The sequence below is a fragment of the Onychostruthus taczanowskii genome, unplaced genomic scaffold (genome assembly GCF_017590055.1).
Source record: "Onychostruthus taczanowskii isolate IOZ18803 unplaced genomic scaffold, ASM1759005v1 scaffold20, whole genome shotgun sequence".
Classification (NCBI taxonomy): Eukaryota; Metazoa; Chordata; class Aves; order Passeriformes; family Passeridae; genus Onychostruthus; species Onychostruthus taczanowskii.
This window is the reverse complement of record NW_024499240.1, coordinates 3063241-3077640: the sequence shown is the minus strand read 5'-3', so window position 1 is coordinate 3077640 and position 14400 is coordinate 3063241. Positions and strand designations below refer to the sequence as shown.

The window sequence follows — 14400 nt, the reverse complement described above, 5'->3', positions numbered from 1 at the left end:
TGTAGGTCTTTACATATCGTGGCTGGCAATTTCTTCCTGTTAAAATATTCCTGATAGAGTTTATTGCTTTTCAGTAGCTGGAAAGTAGTGTACTTTCAACTCAATAATGAGTTGCATTTCCGTTTCAATTACAGACCTTATTGATATAATTAAGAACTATGCAATTTGCCCTCCTTTTTCTATATGCCTTGAGTGTGTTCTGTTCATTCCCTTTTGGTGCCCTCCCCAAGGTAATGCAAAGTAATAACATACCATATGGCAAATGGAATCAGCTGTAACACCATGCAGTGCCTTTTATCTTGTAGCTTTTACAGTGTGACATTCCCAAGTTTGTAACTCATGAAAATTGCACGTCTTAGAGAAACTCCAGCTGTATGATGCTGCTTCTCCAATTGGAGACCTCCTTGCTGATACTCTGCAAGTGTGCAGCAGCCATCAATCAACAACAACCAGGAACTGACAAAATGTCTCAACATGTGGCAGTCCTACCAAACTGCACAAAGTTGTCATCAGCAGAGTATTGTGTTATCATGAATTGTGCAACGTAATTGGTATGTTAACAGTAATAATTAGTTTTGTATATATAAATATTAGTTTGTGAGGCTTGGCTAAGGATTTTTATATGTTCTAATGTCTTTAGATCTCTTGGGCAATTAACAGAACGTGTTTTTTCAGTTGTGAATTTCCATAGGTTTGGAGTCAGTCTTCTGAAAACATGCTGTCTGGAAACATTAGATGCTGTTCTATGAAAACTGAATGTTAGCATAAATAAAGATTTTGTAGATGAGTTAAAGTACTTCTACAGGGCCAAACTCTAAAGGAATTTCTTCTTTGTGGATATACTGAATGGGTGTGATAAGCTGATGGTGTTACTTAGGAATGCAAAAACCTGTAAGTAACCATTTCTTAATACTTGATGTGTGTTGCTCTACCAGCATCTTAGGTTAGCTTTAGTTTTGTGAGTGGAAGGGAGAGGTATTGATTAAATAGATAGATTTGTAATGTTTAGTTGTGGTTTTCTTTTCATCTTCTGTTTGTAGCAAAAATATAATTTCAGACTATTCTGAAAGTAAGTGTCACTAAAAATTTTATGGGATGTTTCTGTCATGAACAGTTCCATCAGGTAACGTGCAGTTAGCCTAGTGTCCAGTTTATTTTAGAGAGCAGAGATTATACAGTCTCCACCACGTTTGTGCTCCCACTGTGATGCTACAAGTGGTGCAGCAGCTTTCCTCCAAAGCAGGAGAGCAGATGAGGAAAGGATGAATTGTTCTTCCCTGTTTGTCCAGATTTGGTCTTTGGTAAATATATTTCTACTCCTCTCTGGTCATGCTTAGGAAATGCAAGTGTGCCCAAGCTCTAAACAAACTTTCCACCTGTCACCTAGGAAGGGAGGGGTGGGTGATAAGAGATGGTGCTTTTCTGCAGTGTGCTTGTAATGTCCCAAGGGTTTGAGGACAGGACATTGTAAGGTTTGACAACTTGGGGCTGTGGAGAGGGAACAGAAGCACACACAGCACAACTCACTTTTACTCCTCTGTCAAGCCACTACTCAGTCGGCTTCCTGTAGCAACTAGTACAATGGTTTATTTAAAGGAAATAAAATGAAATACAGGAAATTGATTTTATGAAAAGAACTGTAGGATACCAGTATAATAAATATTTGCACTGAGAGTAACAGCAATTTTGCTCAAAAAGTAAATTCATTGTGTAAGTGGGGGTTTGTAGGGTATATGTATTGTGTGTGTACATATGTCCTAGACACATATAGAAGGAATTCTCAGAAATACCAGAAAGGGCAGGATAAACTACTTGGCACAATTCTTTGTACATTTTACACTTTATCAAGAATCATCTGAATTCCTTACCTGATTTCTTAGAAACAGCTCCATCTTTTCATCCTTAATTTTTCTTTCTCGCTTATCTGCATTGTATCTACTGCTGTTCTCCACTGTTTGCTTGTCTCCTCATCACATATGAAACCAGTGTGAACTCCGTATTGAAAAACCTGCATCAACAAAAATGCGTGAGTTACGTATGTGTAAATGACAGACTTATTGTTTCATTACATTTCCTTCTGTCTTCCATGAAAACAGAGATGGAACAATTAGATACTTGAGGTCAAGTACTGAAGTAATAAATTTGCAGGTATGAATACTGACATAATTTTATACTGCTAACCAGTTAAATCCATGCACAAACCCTATTTATATACATTTTTTTTCTCAAAATGTGTCAACACAACCATGTAGAAATAATGTGTGTCCTAGAAAATGCATGCTATGAGAAACAGAGAATACAAGTGTTTGTCAAGGTGTCCTCTGGAAGCCCAAACAACACCTTTAGAGTGACCACTCATGCGTAGAGGTGTCACAGACTAGTTTACTTGCAGCACTGACCTGATTTGTTTTAGGCCTGGTCTTGAAGTTTATCAGGTGCCTGCCTGAGACCCCTCTGCAAAGTTCAGTGATTTTCACAGAATTCTGATCAGGCTTGGAAGAATTATCCTTAAATTGCGAATGGCAATTCTGTAAACTGTGGTTTTAAGGTTTGTCTGTTCAGTTTTCTGGTTTATCACTCTGATGTTTTTTGGTGGTGTGTTTTGATTTGTTTTGTTTTTTTGGTGCGATTTGGGGTGTGGCTTGTTTGGTTGCTGGGGTTTTTTTTGTTTCTTTTTGTTGTGGTTGTTTTCTTCTCCCAGAACTTATATATTGGCTTATTCCAGTTCCAAGCAATCCCTCCTCCACCTTTGCTTTGAATAATCATGCCTTTAGGTGAGAATTTGTAAATGAAAATTATACTGTCCTTTGTTATGACCTTAAGTATTACCAACATTCTTATATCTAAGCCTCTGACTTCCTTAAGTCCAAGATAAACAACTCTTTGTGGAGTCTGATGAAGATGATTTGAAACAACACATTTTCGTCACACAACCAGATATGAAAAATAATTAAAATTGGGAATGTACAGTAATGCCAAGGAATTTCAATTGTATTAAGCTGTTGACTATTGGGATACTATTTCTAGAATTAGAAAACCCATTTTGAAATAATTTTTGTGTTCATGGGGAATTTATTTGCTTGAGAAGGACAGCAGCTATATTTTTGACTGCTTTTCAGTAGGATTTGTGTCAGAATGAAGACAAAAAGCATAGAAGTACTTAAAATGGCTTTCTTTAAATGCAAGGAGTCCTTGAGTGTCCAGGCTCAAGGACTGCACAAACCTCTGCACAAGTGTGCTTGACAGCTGAGCCTGGACTGGCTGTCCACCCAAATATTGTACAGTGGACAGAACAGAAGTTGTAATTTGCTTAAAAAGAGTAGAATTAGGATTTGTGTTTTGCTTTGTCTAATTGCCAAAAAGCTTTACATATAATAAACACAGGCATCAAAACTCACTTATGACAAGTAGAAGTTGCCCTGTGCATCATTTATCAGGGAGTTCTGCCACTGGGTTCATCCTCATACACTTTGACATGTCAAGATGTGTTGCCTTAGAGCATGCCACATTTTATTAAGTATCCAGCTTTTCACAGGGATGATATTAAATGAAAAACATTCTTATTTGCCTGGAAATTTATGCCATACACCAAATACCATTTTATCTGTGATATGTTAGCAGGAACCATCTGTCAAGTCCCCACCCCCTCAGTGCTGAGAAAGGCAGAGACTGAAGGTGAGAAGTATATTTACTTCTGACAACAAGAGCAGCTGCTGCTGTTACTTTTAGCTGTAAGGCAAACCTACTGGAAAAGGTGACTGTCTGTTGTGGTTCTAGTGTGCTGGGACCAAACATGTCTGTTGATGACAGCAAACCTCCTAAAACTCGGAAGAAAATTGTTTTATAGATTGTGTCAGAAGGGCATGTGCAAACACAGCTCAGCTGGGAGGTAGAACCAAGAAGAAACTTTGGGCTAGAAAAGTATCAGGACAAAATCAAGAATTCCTTTTTTTCTCATCCAGGAGAAAATCTCCCCCTTTTCCTTCCTTTTGGTAGAATATTATATTGCAAAAGACATTATTTTTCTCTAATGGTAACATAAGGTTCTGAAATTAAGCACAGCAGGTAGAAACACCCAGCACAGAATTACAAAAAAAATAAAAGAAAAAAAACTTGCATATTCACATGCTGAAATCTTTTCCAGTGCTGCCAGCTAACTATTCCAAGTGGAAAAGGTACAAGCTCTGCTGTTCATTCTGCCAGTTTCCTTTCTTAAAACTCTGATGCTGTGTTTTGAGGGCTGGGTCTCTAATCTCTGTTATTCTTGCCATCATCCATCAGGTTAAGAAAGATATTTACAGAGACATAATTTTTTAAAATGGAATTACAGAAATAGGTATACTTGTAAACTTATGGGAAAGGGACAAGAGGTATTTCTTCGGTAAAATCACTTACTTCCTGTTACTTTCCTTCACAGTGTAAAAGGAGAGCACTGTGCTAGGATGTAAACGTACCTAGAGTGTATTTCAAGACCAAAATATAAACATTGGTGGGAAAGGGCACTTTATGCAAATGTGTTTCCTGAGAGATGGCTCTCCCCCCTGATGGTTCTAGCAAGACAGAATAATTTGGGAAAATAAGTGGTGTGCCCTGCCCTTTAGCTCTTTTCTCTTTTTTTGTATATCTCCTTGCAAATATGATTATGACAAAATAAAAGGTTCATTTAGATGGGATCTGCTTCTAAAATATTTTCGATATATCACCATGGAAAACGTAGAGATAAAGCAGAGCTATAAATGACAGCACTTCTAGGAAGGGGAAACAGGTCAAGGTGCCTTACTCTGTATTGCACTCGTTTTCCTTTTACAGCCCACCTGTCAGTCCTGTTATCATTGTCTAGAAAAGAATTTACAGTAAGTCTTTGCTTCAATCAGTTTCCATGGTAACTTGGTTCTGTTTTAAAACCTTTACATAAAGATGGCTTGGTTAAAATGAAAATGAGCTGCCGTGCTCATCCATACCTGAACTACCTTTCCCATTGCTCAGAAATAATCAGCTAGGGGTGTCACTCCATCTGCTCTAGTTCCTTTGGTATCTACAGCACTGTTTCAGTAACCAAGTCAGATCAGCTTGCCATCTGGAAATCTCAGTTTTCAGAGATGTAGGGGACTCAGGCTACTGGCTAGTGTTTGTACATGACATGCTGTGAAGCAGAGGAAATCATGTTGGGGTCTGGAGTCTTGAGTTCACTGGGGAAGGATCCCTGTGCATGTACAGAACCTGCAGCAGGGCTGAAAGCTTCAAGAACCATGGTGTCTTTTAACCTATGAACCAGAAAAAGCAGACTGTCTCCCTTGCAGAAAACACTTATCTCAAAGGTATGACCAATAAAATCCCTTCAGACCAGATCAAGGGAAGGAAAAGTTCAGGGCAAAAAACCAAACGAAAGTTTAATTGATTCTAAGAGTATTGTGATAATACCCTGTTGTTATGGTTATGTATGTTTTATCTAGCCTTTAGTTATCCCTTATCCTAGTTTCAAGCTTATGTCTTGCACTTAAGTTTCTGATTCTTTGGCCCAGTTGGACTTTGACAGTCTTGGTTTTATTTTAATTACTTTATACCGATTCTCATCTAAGAGAAAAATCAGCATTTTTAAAATGTAACTTAATAACACAAGTTTCAATTAGAGGAAATGAACTTTTAATGTGTATCTGATAGAGTTCTTCAGCAATTACTCTGAAAACTCGCTGCATTTCATAGAAGATGACACCTTCCATGTGCTATCAGAAATTCTCAAGATTCTGTACTAGATTTGCTCTTGTTGTATTGGGTAGATTAATATTTATATAAGAAGTTTTTTGTTCCAGTAGAGGGACTGATAGAATTTATTAAAGAAGTTTTACACATCTGTATCTTCCAGGCCAGCATTTTAAAAGCTGCTGAATGTAGGCACAAAATCTGCTGAATGTTGGTATACACCAGTTAATTTATGTTTGAGTTTTTCCAAAGACACAGTAAAGATCTTTTGTTTCACCATGGGACAAGTCATTTTTTCCCCATGGTAAGTGGTTGTCCAGCTGGTCCATATTATGCATCTTAAATAACAGAGTCAACTTGGTCATCAACTGATTCTTTTGGGTAATGTAATCTCCTTGTAATTTAGTTGCCCTTTAAAAGGAGTCAGCATCCTTGTTCCTAACCAAATAATATGGGTGTACCAGAAGTTTGATTTAGACCTACATAATTCCCCCTGAAAACATAAAAAAAAAAAAAAAGCTTTCAAGTGTATTTTTCTGGCTCTTATTTTTAACTAACAGTTTCATTTACTCCTGATGTCCTAGCACTGTCCTGTAGTCATTAATTTCGGAGGGAAGGGCATTGTCAAATCAGGCTATCATAAATCTACTGAATTCCTTTCATCAGTCATGGCAGTAACGTCTTCACAGTACTCCCGTGTCAGTAAAGCACGACCTTCTCTGACTGATCTGTGCAGACTATGCTTAATTCAACTGTGCTTTTCCAGTGAGCATTTTAACTTTCACACAATGATTTTGTCAACAGCTGACATCGAAACAACTGGTTTCTGTTTGCTGGGTGAAAGAACAAATAACATCTGATGCTTTGTCAGTTGAAAAAAAAGTAGTTGCTATTTTTAGTACTTTTAATATCTTTTATCTCAGCTGAACAATTAAATCTGCTTAAAGTGTCCATGTTTTTTAATTCCTTTTTTAATCCTTTGTATAGAAGAAGAGGGCTGATTCTGTGCCTCTTCACTTTTGTAGCATTATGGATTCCATCCTGATGAAAAATCAGTGCTCCAGAAATACTGCACTTTGATATGAAAACTGAGCAAACCAGCTGGCTGCCTGAGATGGGGCATTCCTTGTTATACACGGGCTTTAATACACTTACTTCATTTAATTAATCTGCTCATTACAGTGTTATGCAAAAGGCTATACTTCCTTTTGCCCTGGAAATATTTCAAATATACAGCAGGTCAATTGCTTACTGCAGAACCATCTCAGTTATATTATTAGGTGTTTCAGCCTCTGATTAAAAATTACTGTTAAATTTAGAGGGTCTTATTCCTTAATTTTTAGCTCATTATGCTGACTTACTTTTTTTGAAAATGCTTTTCTTTATTCATGTTTGTTTTGCAATTTATTTTATTATCTTAATTATTACCAAGTATTTGAGACTACCATTATCTATTACTAATTTGTCTGCTGGTAGGATTCTAGATAGTTGATCTCTGTGCTTTAAATATTTGTATGATTTTCCCCCTTTTTACCCTACCTTCATGTGCTGCTCTGTACAGCTGGGTTTTTTTATTGTGTATACAATTAATATGATTTTGATACCTATTTTCCCCCTCAGTGCTTTCTAAAGGCACATATTTTGAAATCTAGTTATACTGTGATTAAAGTAGAACAAACCTGTTTGGATAAAATAATTACAGCTCAAATATTCATGCATCCATGAAAACATCACATTACAAATCTCAGACAGCTCTACTGCTGAAGGCTGAGGGGGCTGTATATAAACAAGTATGTAAAATGAGGATTAGTAGGGTAAGAAGTTAAATGTATCTGCAGTTGCTGCTGGGATATGCTTTTGAGCTGGATGAACTTTGCAATGGCAAGATGAGCCTGTCTCTCTCTTTCCTGGTTCCATTTGTCCTCTTATGTCCTACGTGATGCGGCGTCCAAACTTCCACATTATGTCCTAAACTTACTTTCAAGATACATCTCTCTCTGATTTCATTCTTCTTATGCAAAGTATCTCCTCTCCCTGGTTAGATGTGAGAAAGCATGTTTTGGAGTGTGTTACACAGGAAGGGATGAGTAGAGGAGTGCCATCGTGAGTGTTACCGGAGAGGAACTGGAGAGAGTTTGGAGAGTGTGAAGACAGGAAAAGCAGTGCTTTGTTTCTCCTCTCTGCTTGCTCCTTCTGTGAGCAGCACAGCCAAGGTAGGAGTTTGAAGGCAAGTTTGTGAGGATCACAAAGTTGTTTGCTGACAAATTATCAAAGAGGAAGGGCCCATAGAACTGAAACAGACACTTTCCTTTTGGCATGTGTGATTTGTTTGAGTCAGAACTGCAGCACATGAATAATCTCACACTTTTTCGTTTCGCTCTTCTCTTGCCTCCTCCTGACAGAGGCACTGGCCTCAATGCTACTGATCTTTATTGTTGTGAGTAGTAAACTATAGTTATTTTATAATGGTGCAGGACAGAGCAAATAGTTGCAATGGACAGAAGAGTTAAAAGCTCAGACCAAACCTTCAGGAACAGTTTAGAGACCACCAAACCCTCTTCTGTGGTCTTTGGAAGACCAAAAAAATATGGTCAAGAAGTTTAATGTAATTTAACTTAATTAAGAGAATCTTGTCTCTAGAAGATCTTCATGATGACTATTGACACATGGAACTATCTGATCAATTATTTGTCTTTTAACAGAACTGTTTTAAAAACACACCCCTTCAGGTCACACTAGAATTTTAAAAGTTCCACCTTATTTGGAAGGTAACAGGTAATCATAAACATAATGATTTCATGTCCACTAACAGCACTGAAAAAGTAGATATGTATGGTTTCAAACTGAGTTTCCTGTCTCAAGGTGACAAAGACATGGTTAAACATTATGTCTGGAATATAACAGAGTTAGCCTGGTGAGCAGGACTCAGGGAAATTCAAATTCATTTCATGGCTTCTAGGCTTTTCTCCCTCTTCTATAAAATGGAGACCATGAGTTCCAAAATTTGTGCAATGATACGAAATACATTCTAGACTCTGTGATTCCCAGGTCTTATGAGGAAGAATGGGAGTGCTGCAGTGTATATAAGTACCTAAACAGTCAAAAGAAGATTAATTATACCTAGTTTCTGGTCATAGTTTTGTCTTAATTTACTTCATGATTGGAATTTCCAACATGAAGATTTTCAATGACACTTCATAAATAAATCTTGTGTAATGTATCATTCTTCCAAAATTTATATCAGGTCCCAGATGATTCCATTTCTAGAAAGAAATGCATGCTTCTCATATTACTTTTAGAAGTATTGTATAAGCAATTAATTTTCATCTGTGTACTGAGAATCTGGGGTTTGTGGGTTTATTTATAAAACCCAAATTAGCTTGTTTGATTTTCCTCTTCCTTTCCTTCTTTAAAGAAGTGTAATTTGAAGGAAGCACAAAATCAGATTGAAGAAGTAATTTTGGGCTCTTGAGATTATATGGCAATTATATTTCCTCTTACAAAGGGAAAATAATTAATCTTTTTTAAATTACAGATGTGAAATGAGTCAACTATGAAGGTATATGGCTTAAGCTACAATAAAGGAGCAGGGTCAATCAACACTGTCTGTCTAGGTCTGGCATTGTTCTAGAAAATGGGGCAAATATCTGATATACAGAATATTATGAATTCCAAGGTTACACATGCCATGGCTATGTGTCTGATTCACCATCTTTGAAGTCCAAAGTGCCTTTTAGATTACTGAGCTTTTAAACTGAAGTGAAGCTCAAAGGGAAATGGGTTTGATAATTTTTGCTAAAATGTCAGTTTAGTCAGAGAATAGCCTAGAAAAATAGGATTAGGATGAAACAAAGATTTTTGCAAATCTGTCGATGTGTAAATGTGCAAGCTTCCCTAGTAACCTGTGTTTCTCCCCATCATCTCCAAAATCACAAGTATAAAATCAAGTCTTATTTAAGATAGTGTAGCCTGTAACATTTAAAGAAGTTCAGCTTTAAAAGGAAGAAAAAAAAAATCAAATAATTTCCTGTGAAAAAATTAGGATAAGACTCTCCAGAAAGACAGAATTCAAAACATGTGCTGAGGAGCTGAATGCTGATCTGAGTCAAGTAAAAACATTAAAAGAAAAAAAAAAAATCTATACAGCAAGTAACTGTCATTTGTATCAGTGATATTCTAATCTTCGTGCTGTTCAGAAGTTTTCCTGTCAGGATTGTTTTATGTTACTTTTCCTCTATCCTTTTAAAAGGACTATAAATCACTAACACTGCCTTTAATACATACAAAATTACCTATCTAGCATATTTTTTATACTGTTAAAATGCCCAGTCATTTATGGTTCATATTCAGAACTTTCAATTGCTAAGTCAATTGTTTATGCATGACATGCATTAGGAAGACAGTGTAGTTAGTGCCTAGTAGATCAAAAGCCCTCTGAATCCCTACTCAAACCTAATTGTTTTGATGGAGGAACTTAATGGGCAAGCTTTATTTTTCTAGCAATTTTCTTTCAATAGTAGTATAATAGTGGGACTTACTGAATTGTTATTAGGGTAGGGGTTTTTTGTCATTTGTTGTTTGATTTTGAGAAACAGAAGTTATGAGGCAATTTTTTTGACTCAAGAAGCTTAGTCACTCATAAGAATTTGTTACCTTTGCTACTATAAAAATTTACAAACCCAGTCATTATTGAAGCCATGAAAATTAAGTAAAATCAACCATGCTAGACTTAAAAATATATGAAATATTTTTTAATACACTGGCTCTTTTTGATTTCTAAAGGATGGCTGTAATGTTCTCAACAATGCAAAATTTAGATTTTTAAATTTGGGGAGTGGAAGTTGAGAGAGAACAGTAATGCATCCTACAAATGCAATGCAAGAGCTCAGTATTTTTAAGCTCACTTCTCCTTGTTATGAATATCTCTGATGGCTGCCTAAAATCAATTAGGTTTAATATATTCTCACTAAATTTCTGCTCCTCAGTACTACAGTAACACATTTTATTAATGAAAGGCAGTTTTGGATATTCTGCAGTCTACAATTGAAAAGAAAGATAATGCAAACAAATGCTGCTTTTCTACACATACAGTCATGGTTTGAGTTATGGGGTTTTTCCTCTTATGTTTGCTTTTCATTTCTACAAATATTACACTGGGAAATAATCTTTTAGCTATTTTTTCTGTGTGTGCATCAGATGCCCAGGTGGTATAAGTTAGCTACATTAACTTCACTGATGGAATACAGATTTGTATCACCATGGAATGGAGAGCATAGACCTGTAACACAGCATGGCATAAAACCTTTCTCATCTAGCAGAGATTATCTAGCTTCATGAGAATTTCCAAGTACTTATTATCTTGGACTAAGGACTAAAAAACTTGGTGGGAGCTTTGCTACTCTCTTCTCTGGAGTTAATGGAGAAAATTCTCAGAACTCAGTTTTAAGCTACTAGCTCAGATGAGATGATTACACAGAAATTTAGCAAAGGTAAAGTTGATTTTATATGGTCCAAATCCCTATTTAACAAAAAAAGAAAGGACTATATTCAGTTAAGCTCTTTTTTGAAATTCAAATTATGTTGATACCTTAGGGGAATGTCTGACTAGAGGCTAACAGGGTTTGCATGAGCTCTAGATGATTAACCTACTTTATATTGCTCTCACCACCCTGCAGTGGTTAATCACTATCTTCAGCAGTGTCTTCAACAATTAGATAAAACATCATTTATTTCTTTTCTATATTTAGAAAACCTTAAAATAATCTTATTTTTCCTTTATTTTCCATCATGCTTGGCATATGATGGAATATGTATAGGAGAATTAATGTAAGACAAAACCCCCAGTCTCTATCCTTGACTAGATTCAAATGAGTTAATTCTTTACTGTCCCTCCAGGCCCAGTATCCATTACTGTTGAATCAGATACTATGAGTTTGTAACTGGCAGTGAACAAATTTTAAAAACCAGTCAGGCATTTTCTCACTCAGAATCTGGTTTATCAGCTGTTTTGTTTTTCCTGAAGCAAGACAACTGATTGGGAAGTCTGGTAAAAAGAAGCCAGTCTGTTGTTATGGTAGTTTTGTGATACAGCTCTGAGTATGTGTGATGATTAGATAGTGTGTTTCCACTCAGAAAACAATTACACTGTGTAGGAGGACTACTGGGCTGCCAGTTATTATAAATGGGCTTTCTAGTGGTGACTATGACATGGAGGTTAAAAAGAGTTTTTCAGGTTCTTTTCCAGGCCTACCATGTGTAACCCCGCAGCCACAACACAATGAGAAATATGTAATCTGTCTACTCTTCCATTCCTCTGTTCAGGGATACAAATTTTGGTCTTCAGGTTTTCAAGATGGTGTTTCAGAATGTTGTCAGTTATTGGTGTTACAGTGACTTTTTCAAATTACATGAGATTTTGCAATGGCCAGTTCTGCTCTGAATTTGCAATTCACAGAGAATCTGACAAAGGGACTTTTATTGGATCCGTAGAAAATTCTATTTCTGTATCCTCACATTCTCCTAAGAATTTTCTAGTGTTTTTGTAAAGAAAATATACTAGCTGGTTCTTCCAGCACTCTCCATGCTTGAACCATAATGTCACATCACATGCGATATTTTTAAGATGCTAAATTAATGAGAATTCGGAAATATATTCTTTAATTCTTTACAGAATTAAATATTACAGAATATACAGAAGTATATTCTTTTATTCTTCACATTTGCAAAAAGGCCATATGTAAGAAAGGAACATACAGCTGTGCTTATCAGTGTGCCTCATCATGCTTTTTTTTTTTCTGGTAGGAAACTATGTCAGCTTATTATTAAGTAGAAATACATTTAGACATTGCTGAGGAAATCTTTTGGGGGAAAATAAATATATATATATATTATATTTTTTTTATATTATTAAGTAGAAATACATTTAGACATTGCTGAGGAAATCTTTTGGGGGAAAATAAATATATATATAATATATATTTTATATATATATAATATATATATATAAATATATAAAATATATATTTTATATACATTATTATATATATAAACCAGACATTTGCAAAGATATTTTATCTTTTCCCACAAGGAATGCCATCATAATACCAGAACCATGTAATTTCTTTTGAGAGAAGGTACTTATCTATGCCCAGTATCGGGTCAGAGTCAACCTTTGTGGCCTCAAATTAAGGAACCAATTATGATGAAGAAAATGGAATAGCTAGGAAAAAAACTAGGTTTCAACATATGTACATTTCTAGATTGGATAGTGGATCTGATTTTTATTAAACTGTGTGCTGAATTCCACAAGAATACCTAATTTTTGTAATTTGTGGGACTATCAGAAAATAATTTTCTCTGGACTTCAGAAAATTACCTAATGGCATTGTCAAAAATAATCCCCAGGAAAAGTCAATCTTTTTCTTTTTCTTTTTCCTGTGCACCATCAAACAGAAATATGTCTCACTAAAGATAGTTATTAACAAACTTTTATACTTATTGAAAACACACAAATCCTTGAAAACTTTTACGTGGCATTGGAAAAGTGCACAAGACATCATGTGACATCAGCATGTCCTACAGAAAAGTAGAATGAGTGCTAGCTGGTAAAAGTGCTCCAGTGGCTGAGAAAGAGACTCGTAAGACATGTTGCAGAAGGATGCTACTGAAAATCCAGAGTCTGTCTGATTCCCTGTTAACAACTTCTTCACCTAACTCTGAAGAACCCTGAGCATGTACCCGTGCTGCTCTCGTTGCAGAGCTCAGGTGCTCCTTAGCCCCTCCGAGCATCACTGCCCTGGGCTCAGCTGCCCTTCCCCTGCAGCACTGTGTGACTCTGAGCCATGCTCAGGGGCCTGGCAGACCTACCTGTGCCTGGATATCTGCTTTATTTACATTTACACTGCCTCTAGATGGCCACTGCGACAAGTACAAATGTCACCTGAGGGACTAGGACATCTTTGTGATCGTAAAGACAGGCTGATTTTGGAGACCTTTTATTTATGAGAATCCCACCATGGTTAAGAAAAGAACTACATATTGTGAGCATTTATTAAAAAGAAATCTAACATGCAAAATTGATGCACAATATTGTTTTAAAATACAGCTTCTTCAAGGAATTCTGTGCCACATTTTTAACATTTCCCCTGCCCATATGTTTCAGAAGCTAGGTGTTTAAATATCTCTTTCCCAGAACAGTAATAATAATGGATTTCATTAACAACATTTAGGAGTTTAAATTATTGCCACAGAAATGGATATATCATAGTGCACAAAGAAAAAGAGAGAATAGTTCCCCCATATCATATTCTCAGTGTATGTTATATGATTTATGGGGAGAAAAATCACATAAATAAACTGTTTTGCTGTTTCAGAAGATACAAAGCTAGATTTATATCCAAATTAAGAAAGTGTTACCAAAATAAAAGAAACTTTTCACCAGCAGAAGTCCTACATGAATACTAAGCACATACTGTATATTCTGTGTGCAAGGAATTTGTATTTGAAAAGGTTCAAAGCTACGGGGTTTTAGAAAGAAACTGTGAGGAGCTGCTGTAAATTCTTGAACATAAAAGGTTTTCTAATGTGCCATAATAAATACCTTATGATCCTATGATTTTTTTTAGTATTTCTACACAGACTATGTACTGAGATAAATTTCCTCATCCATCCATCCATCCATCCATCCATCCATCCATCCAT

General features: G+C 36.0%; 1 protein-coding gene across 2 annotated transcripts in view; it reads right to left on the bottom strand.

Annotated features, from left to right (window-relative positions):
* B3GALT1 (beta-1,3-galactosyltransferase 1) overlaps positions 1-14400 on the bottom strand; it is a 182152-nt gene that overhangs the window by 96998 nt on the left and 70754 nt on the right. For both annotated transcript variants that reach the window (XM_041403681.1, XM_041403680.1), the window contains exon 2: positions 1869-2008. The gene's annotated coding sequence lies outside the window, so the exon portion shown is untranslated. The remainder of the gene's footprint in view (positions 1-1868; positions 2009-14400) is intronic.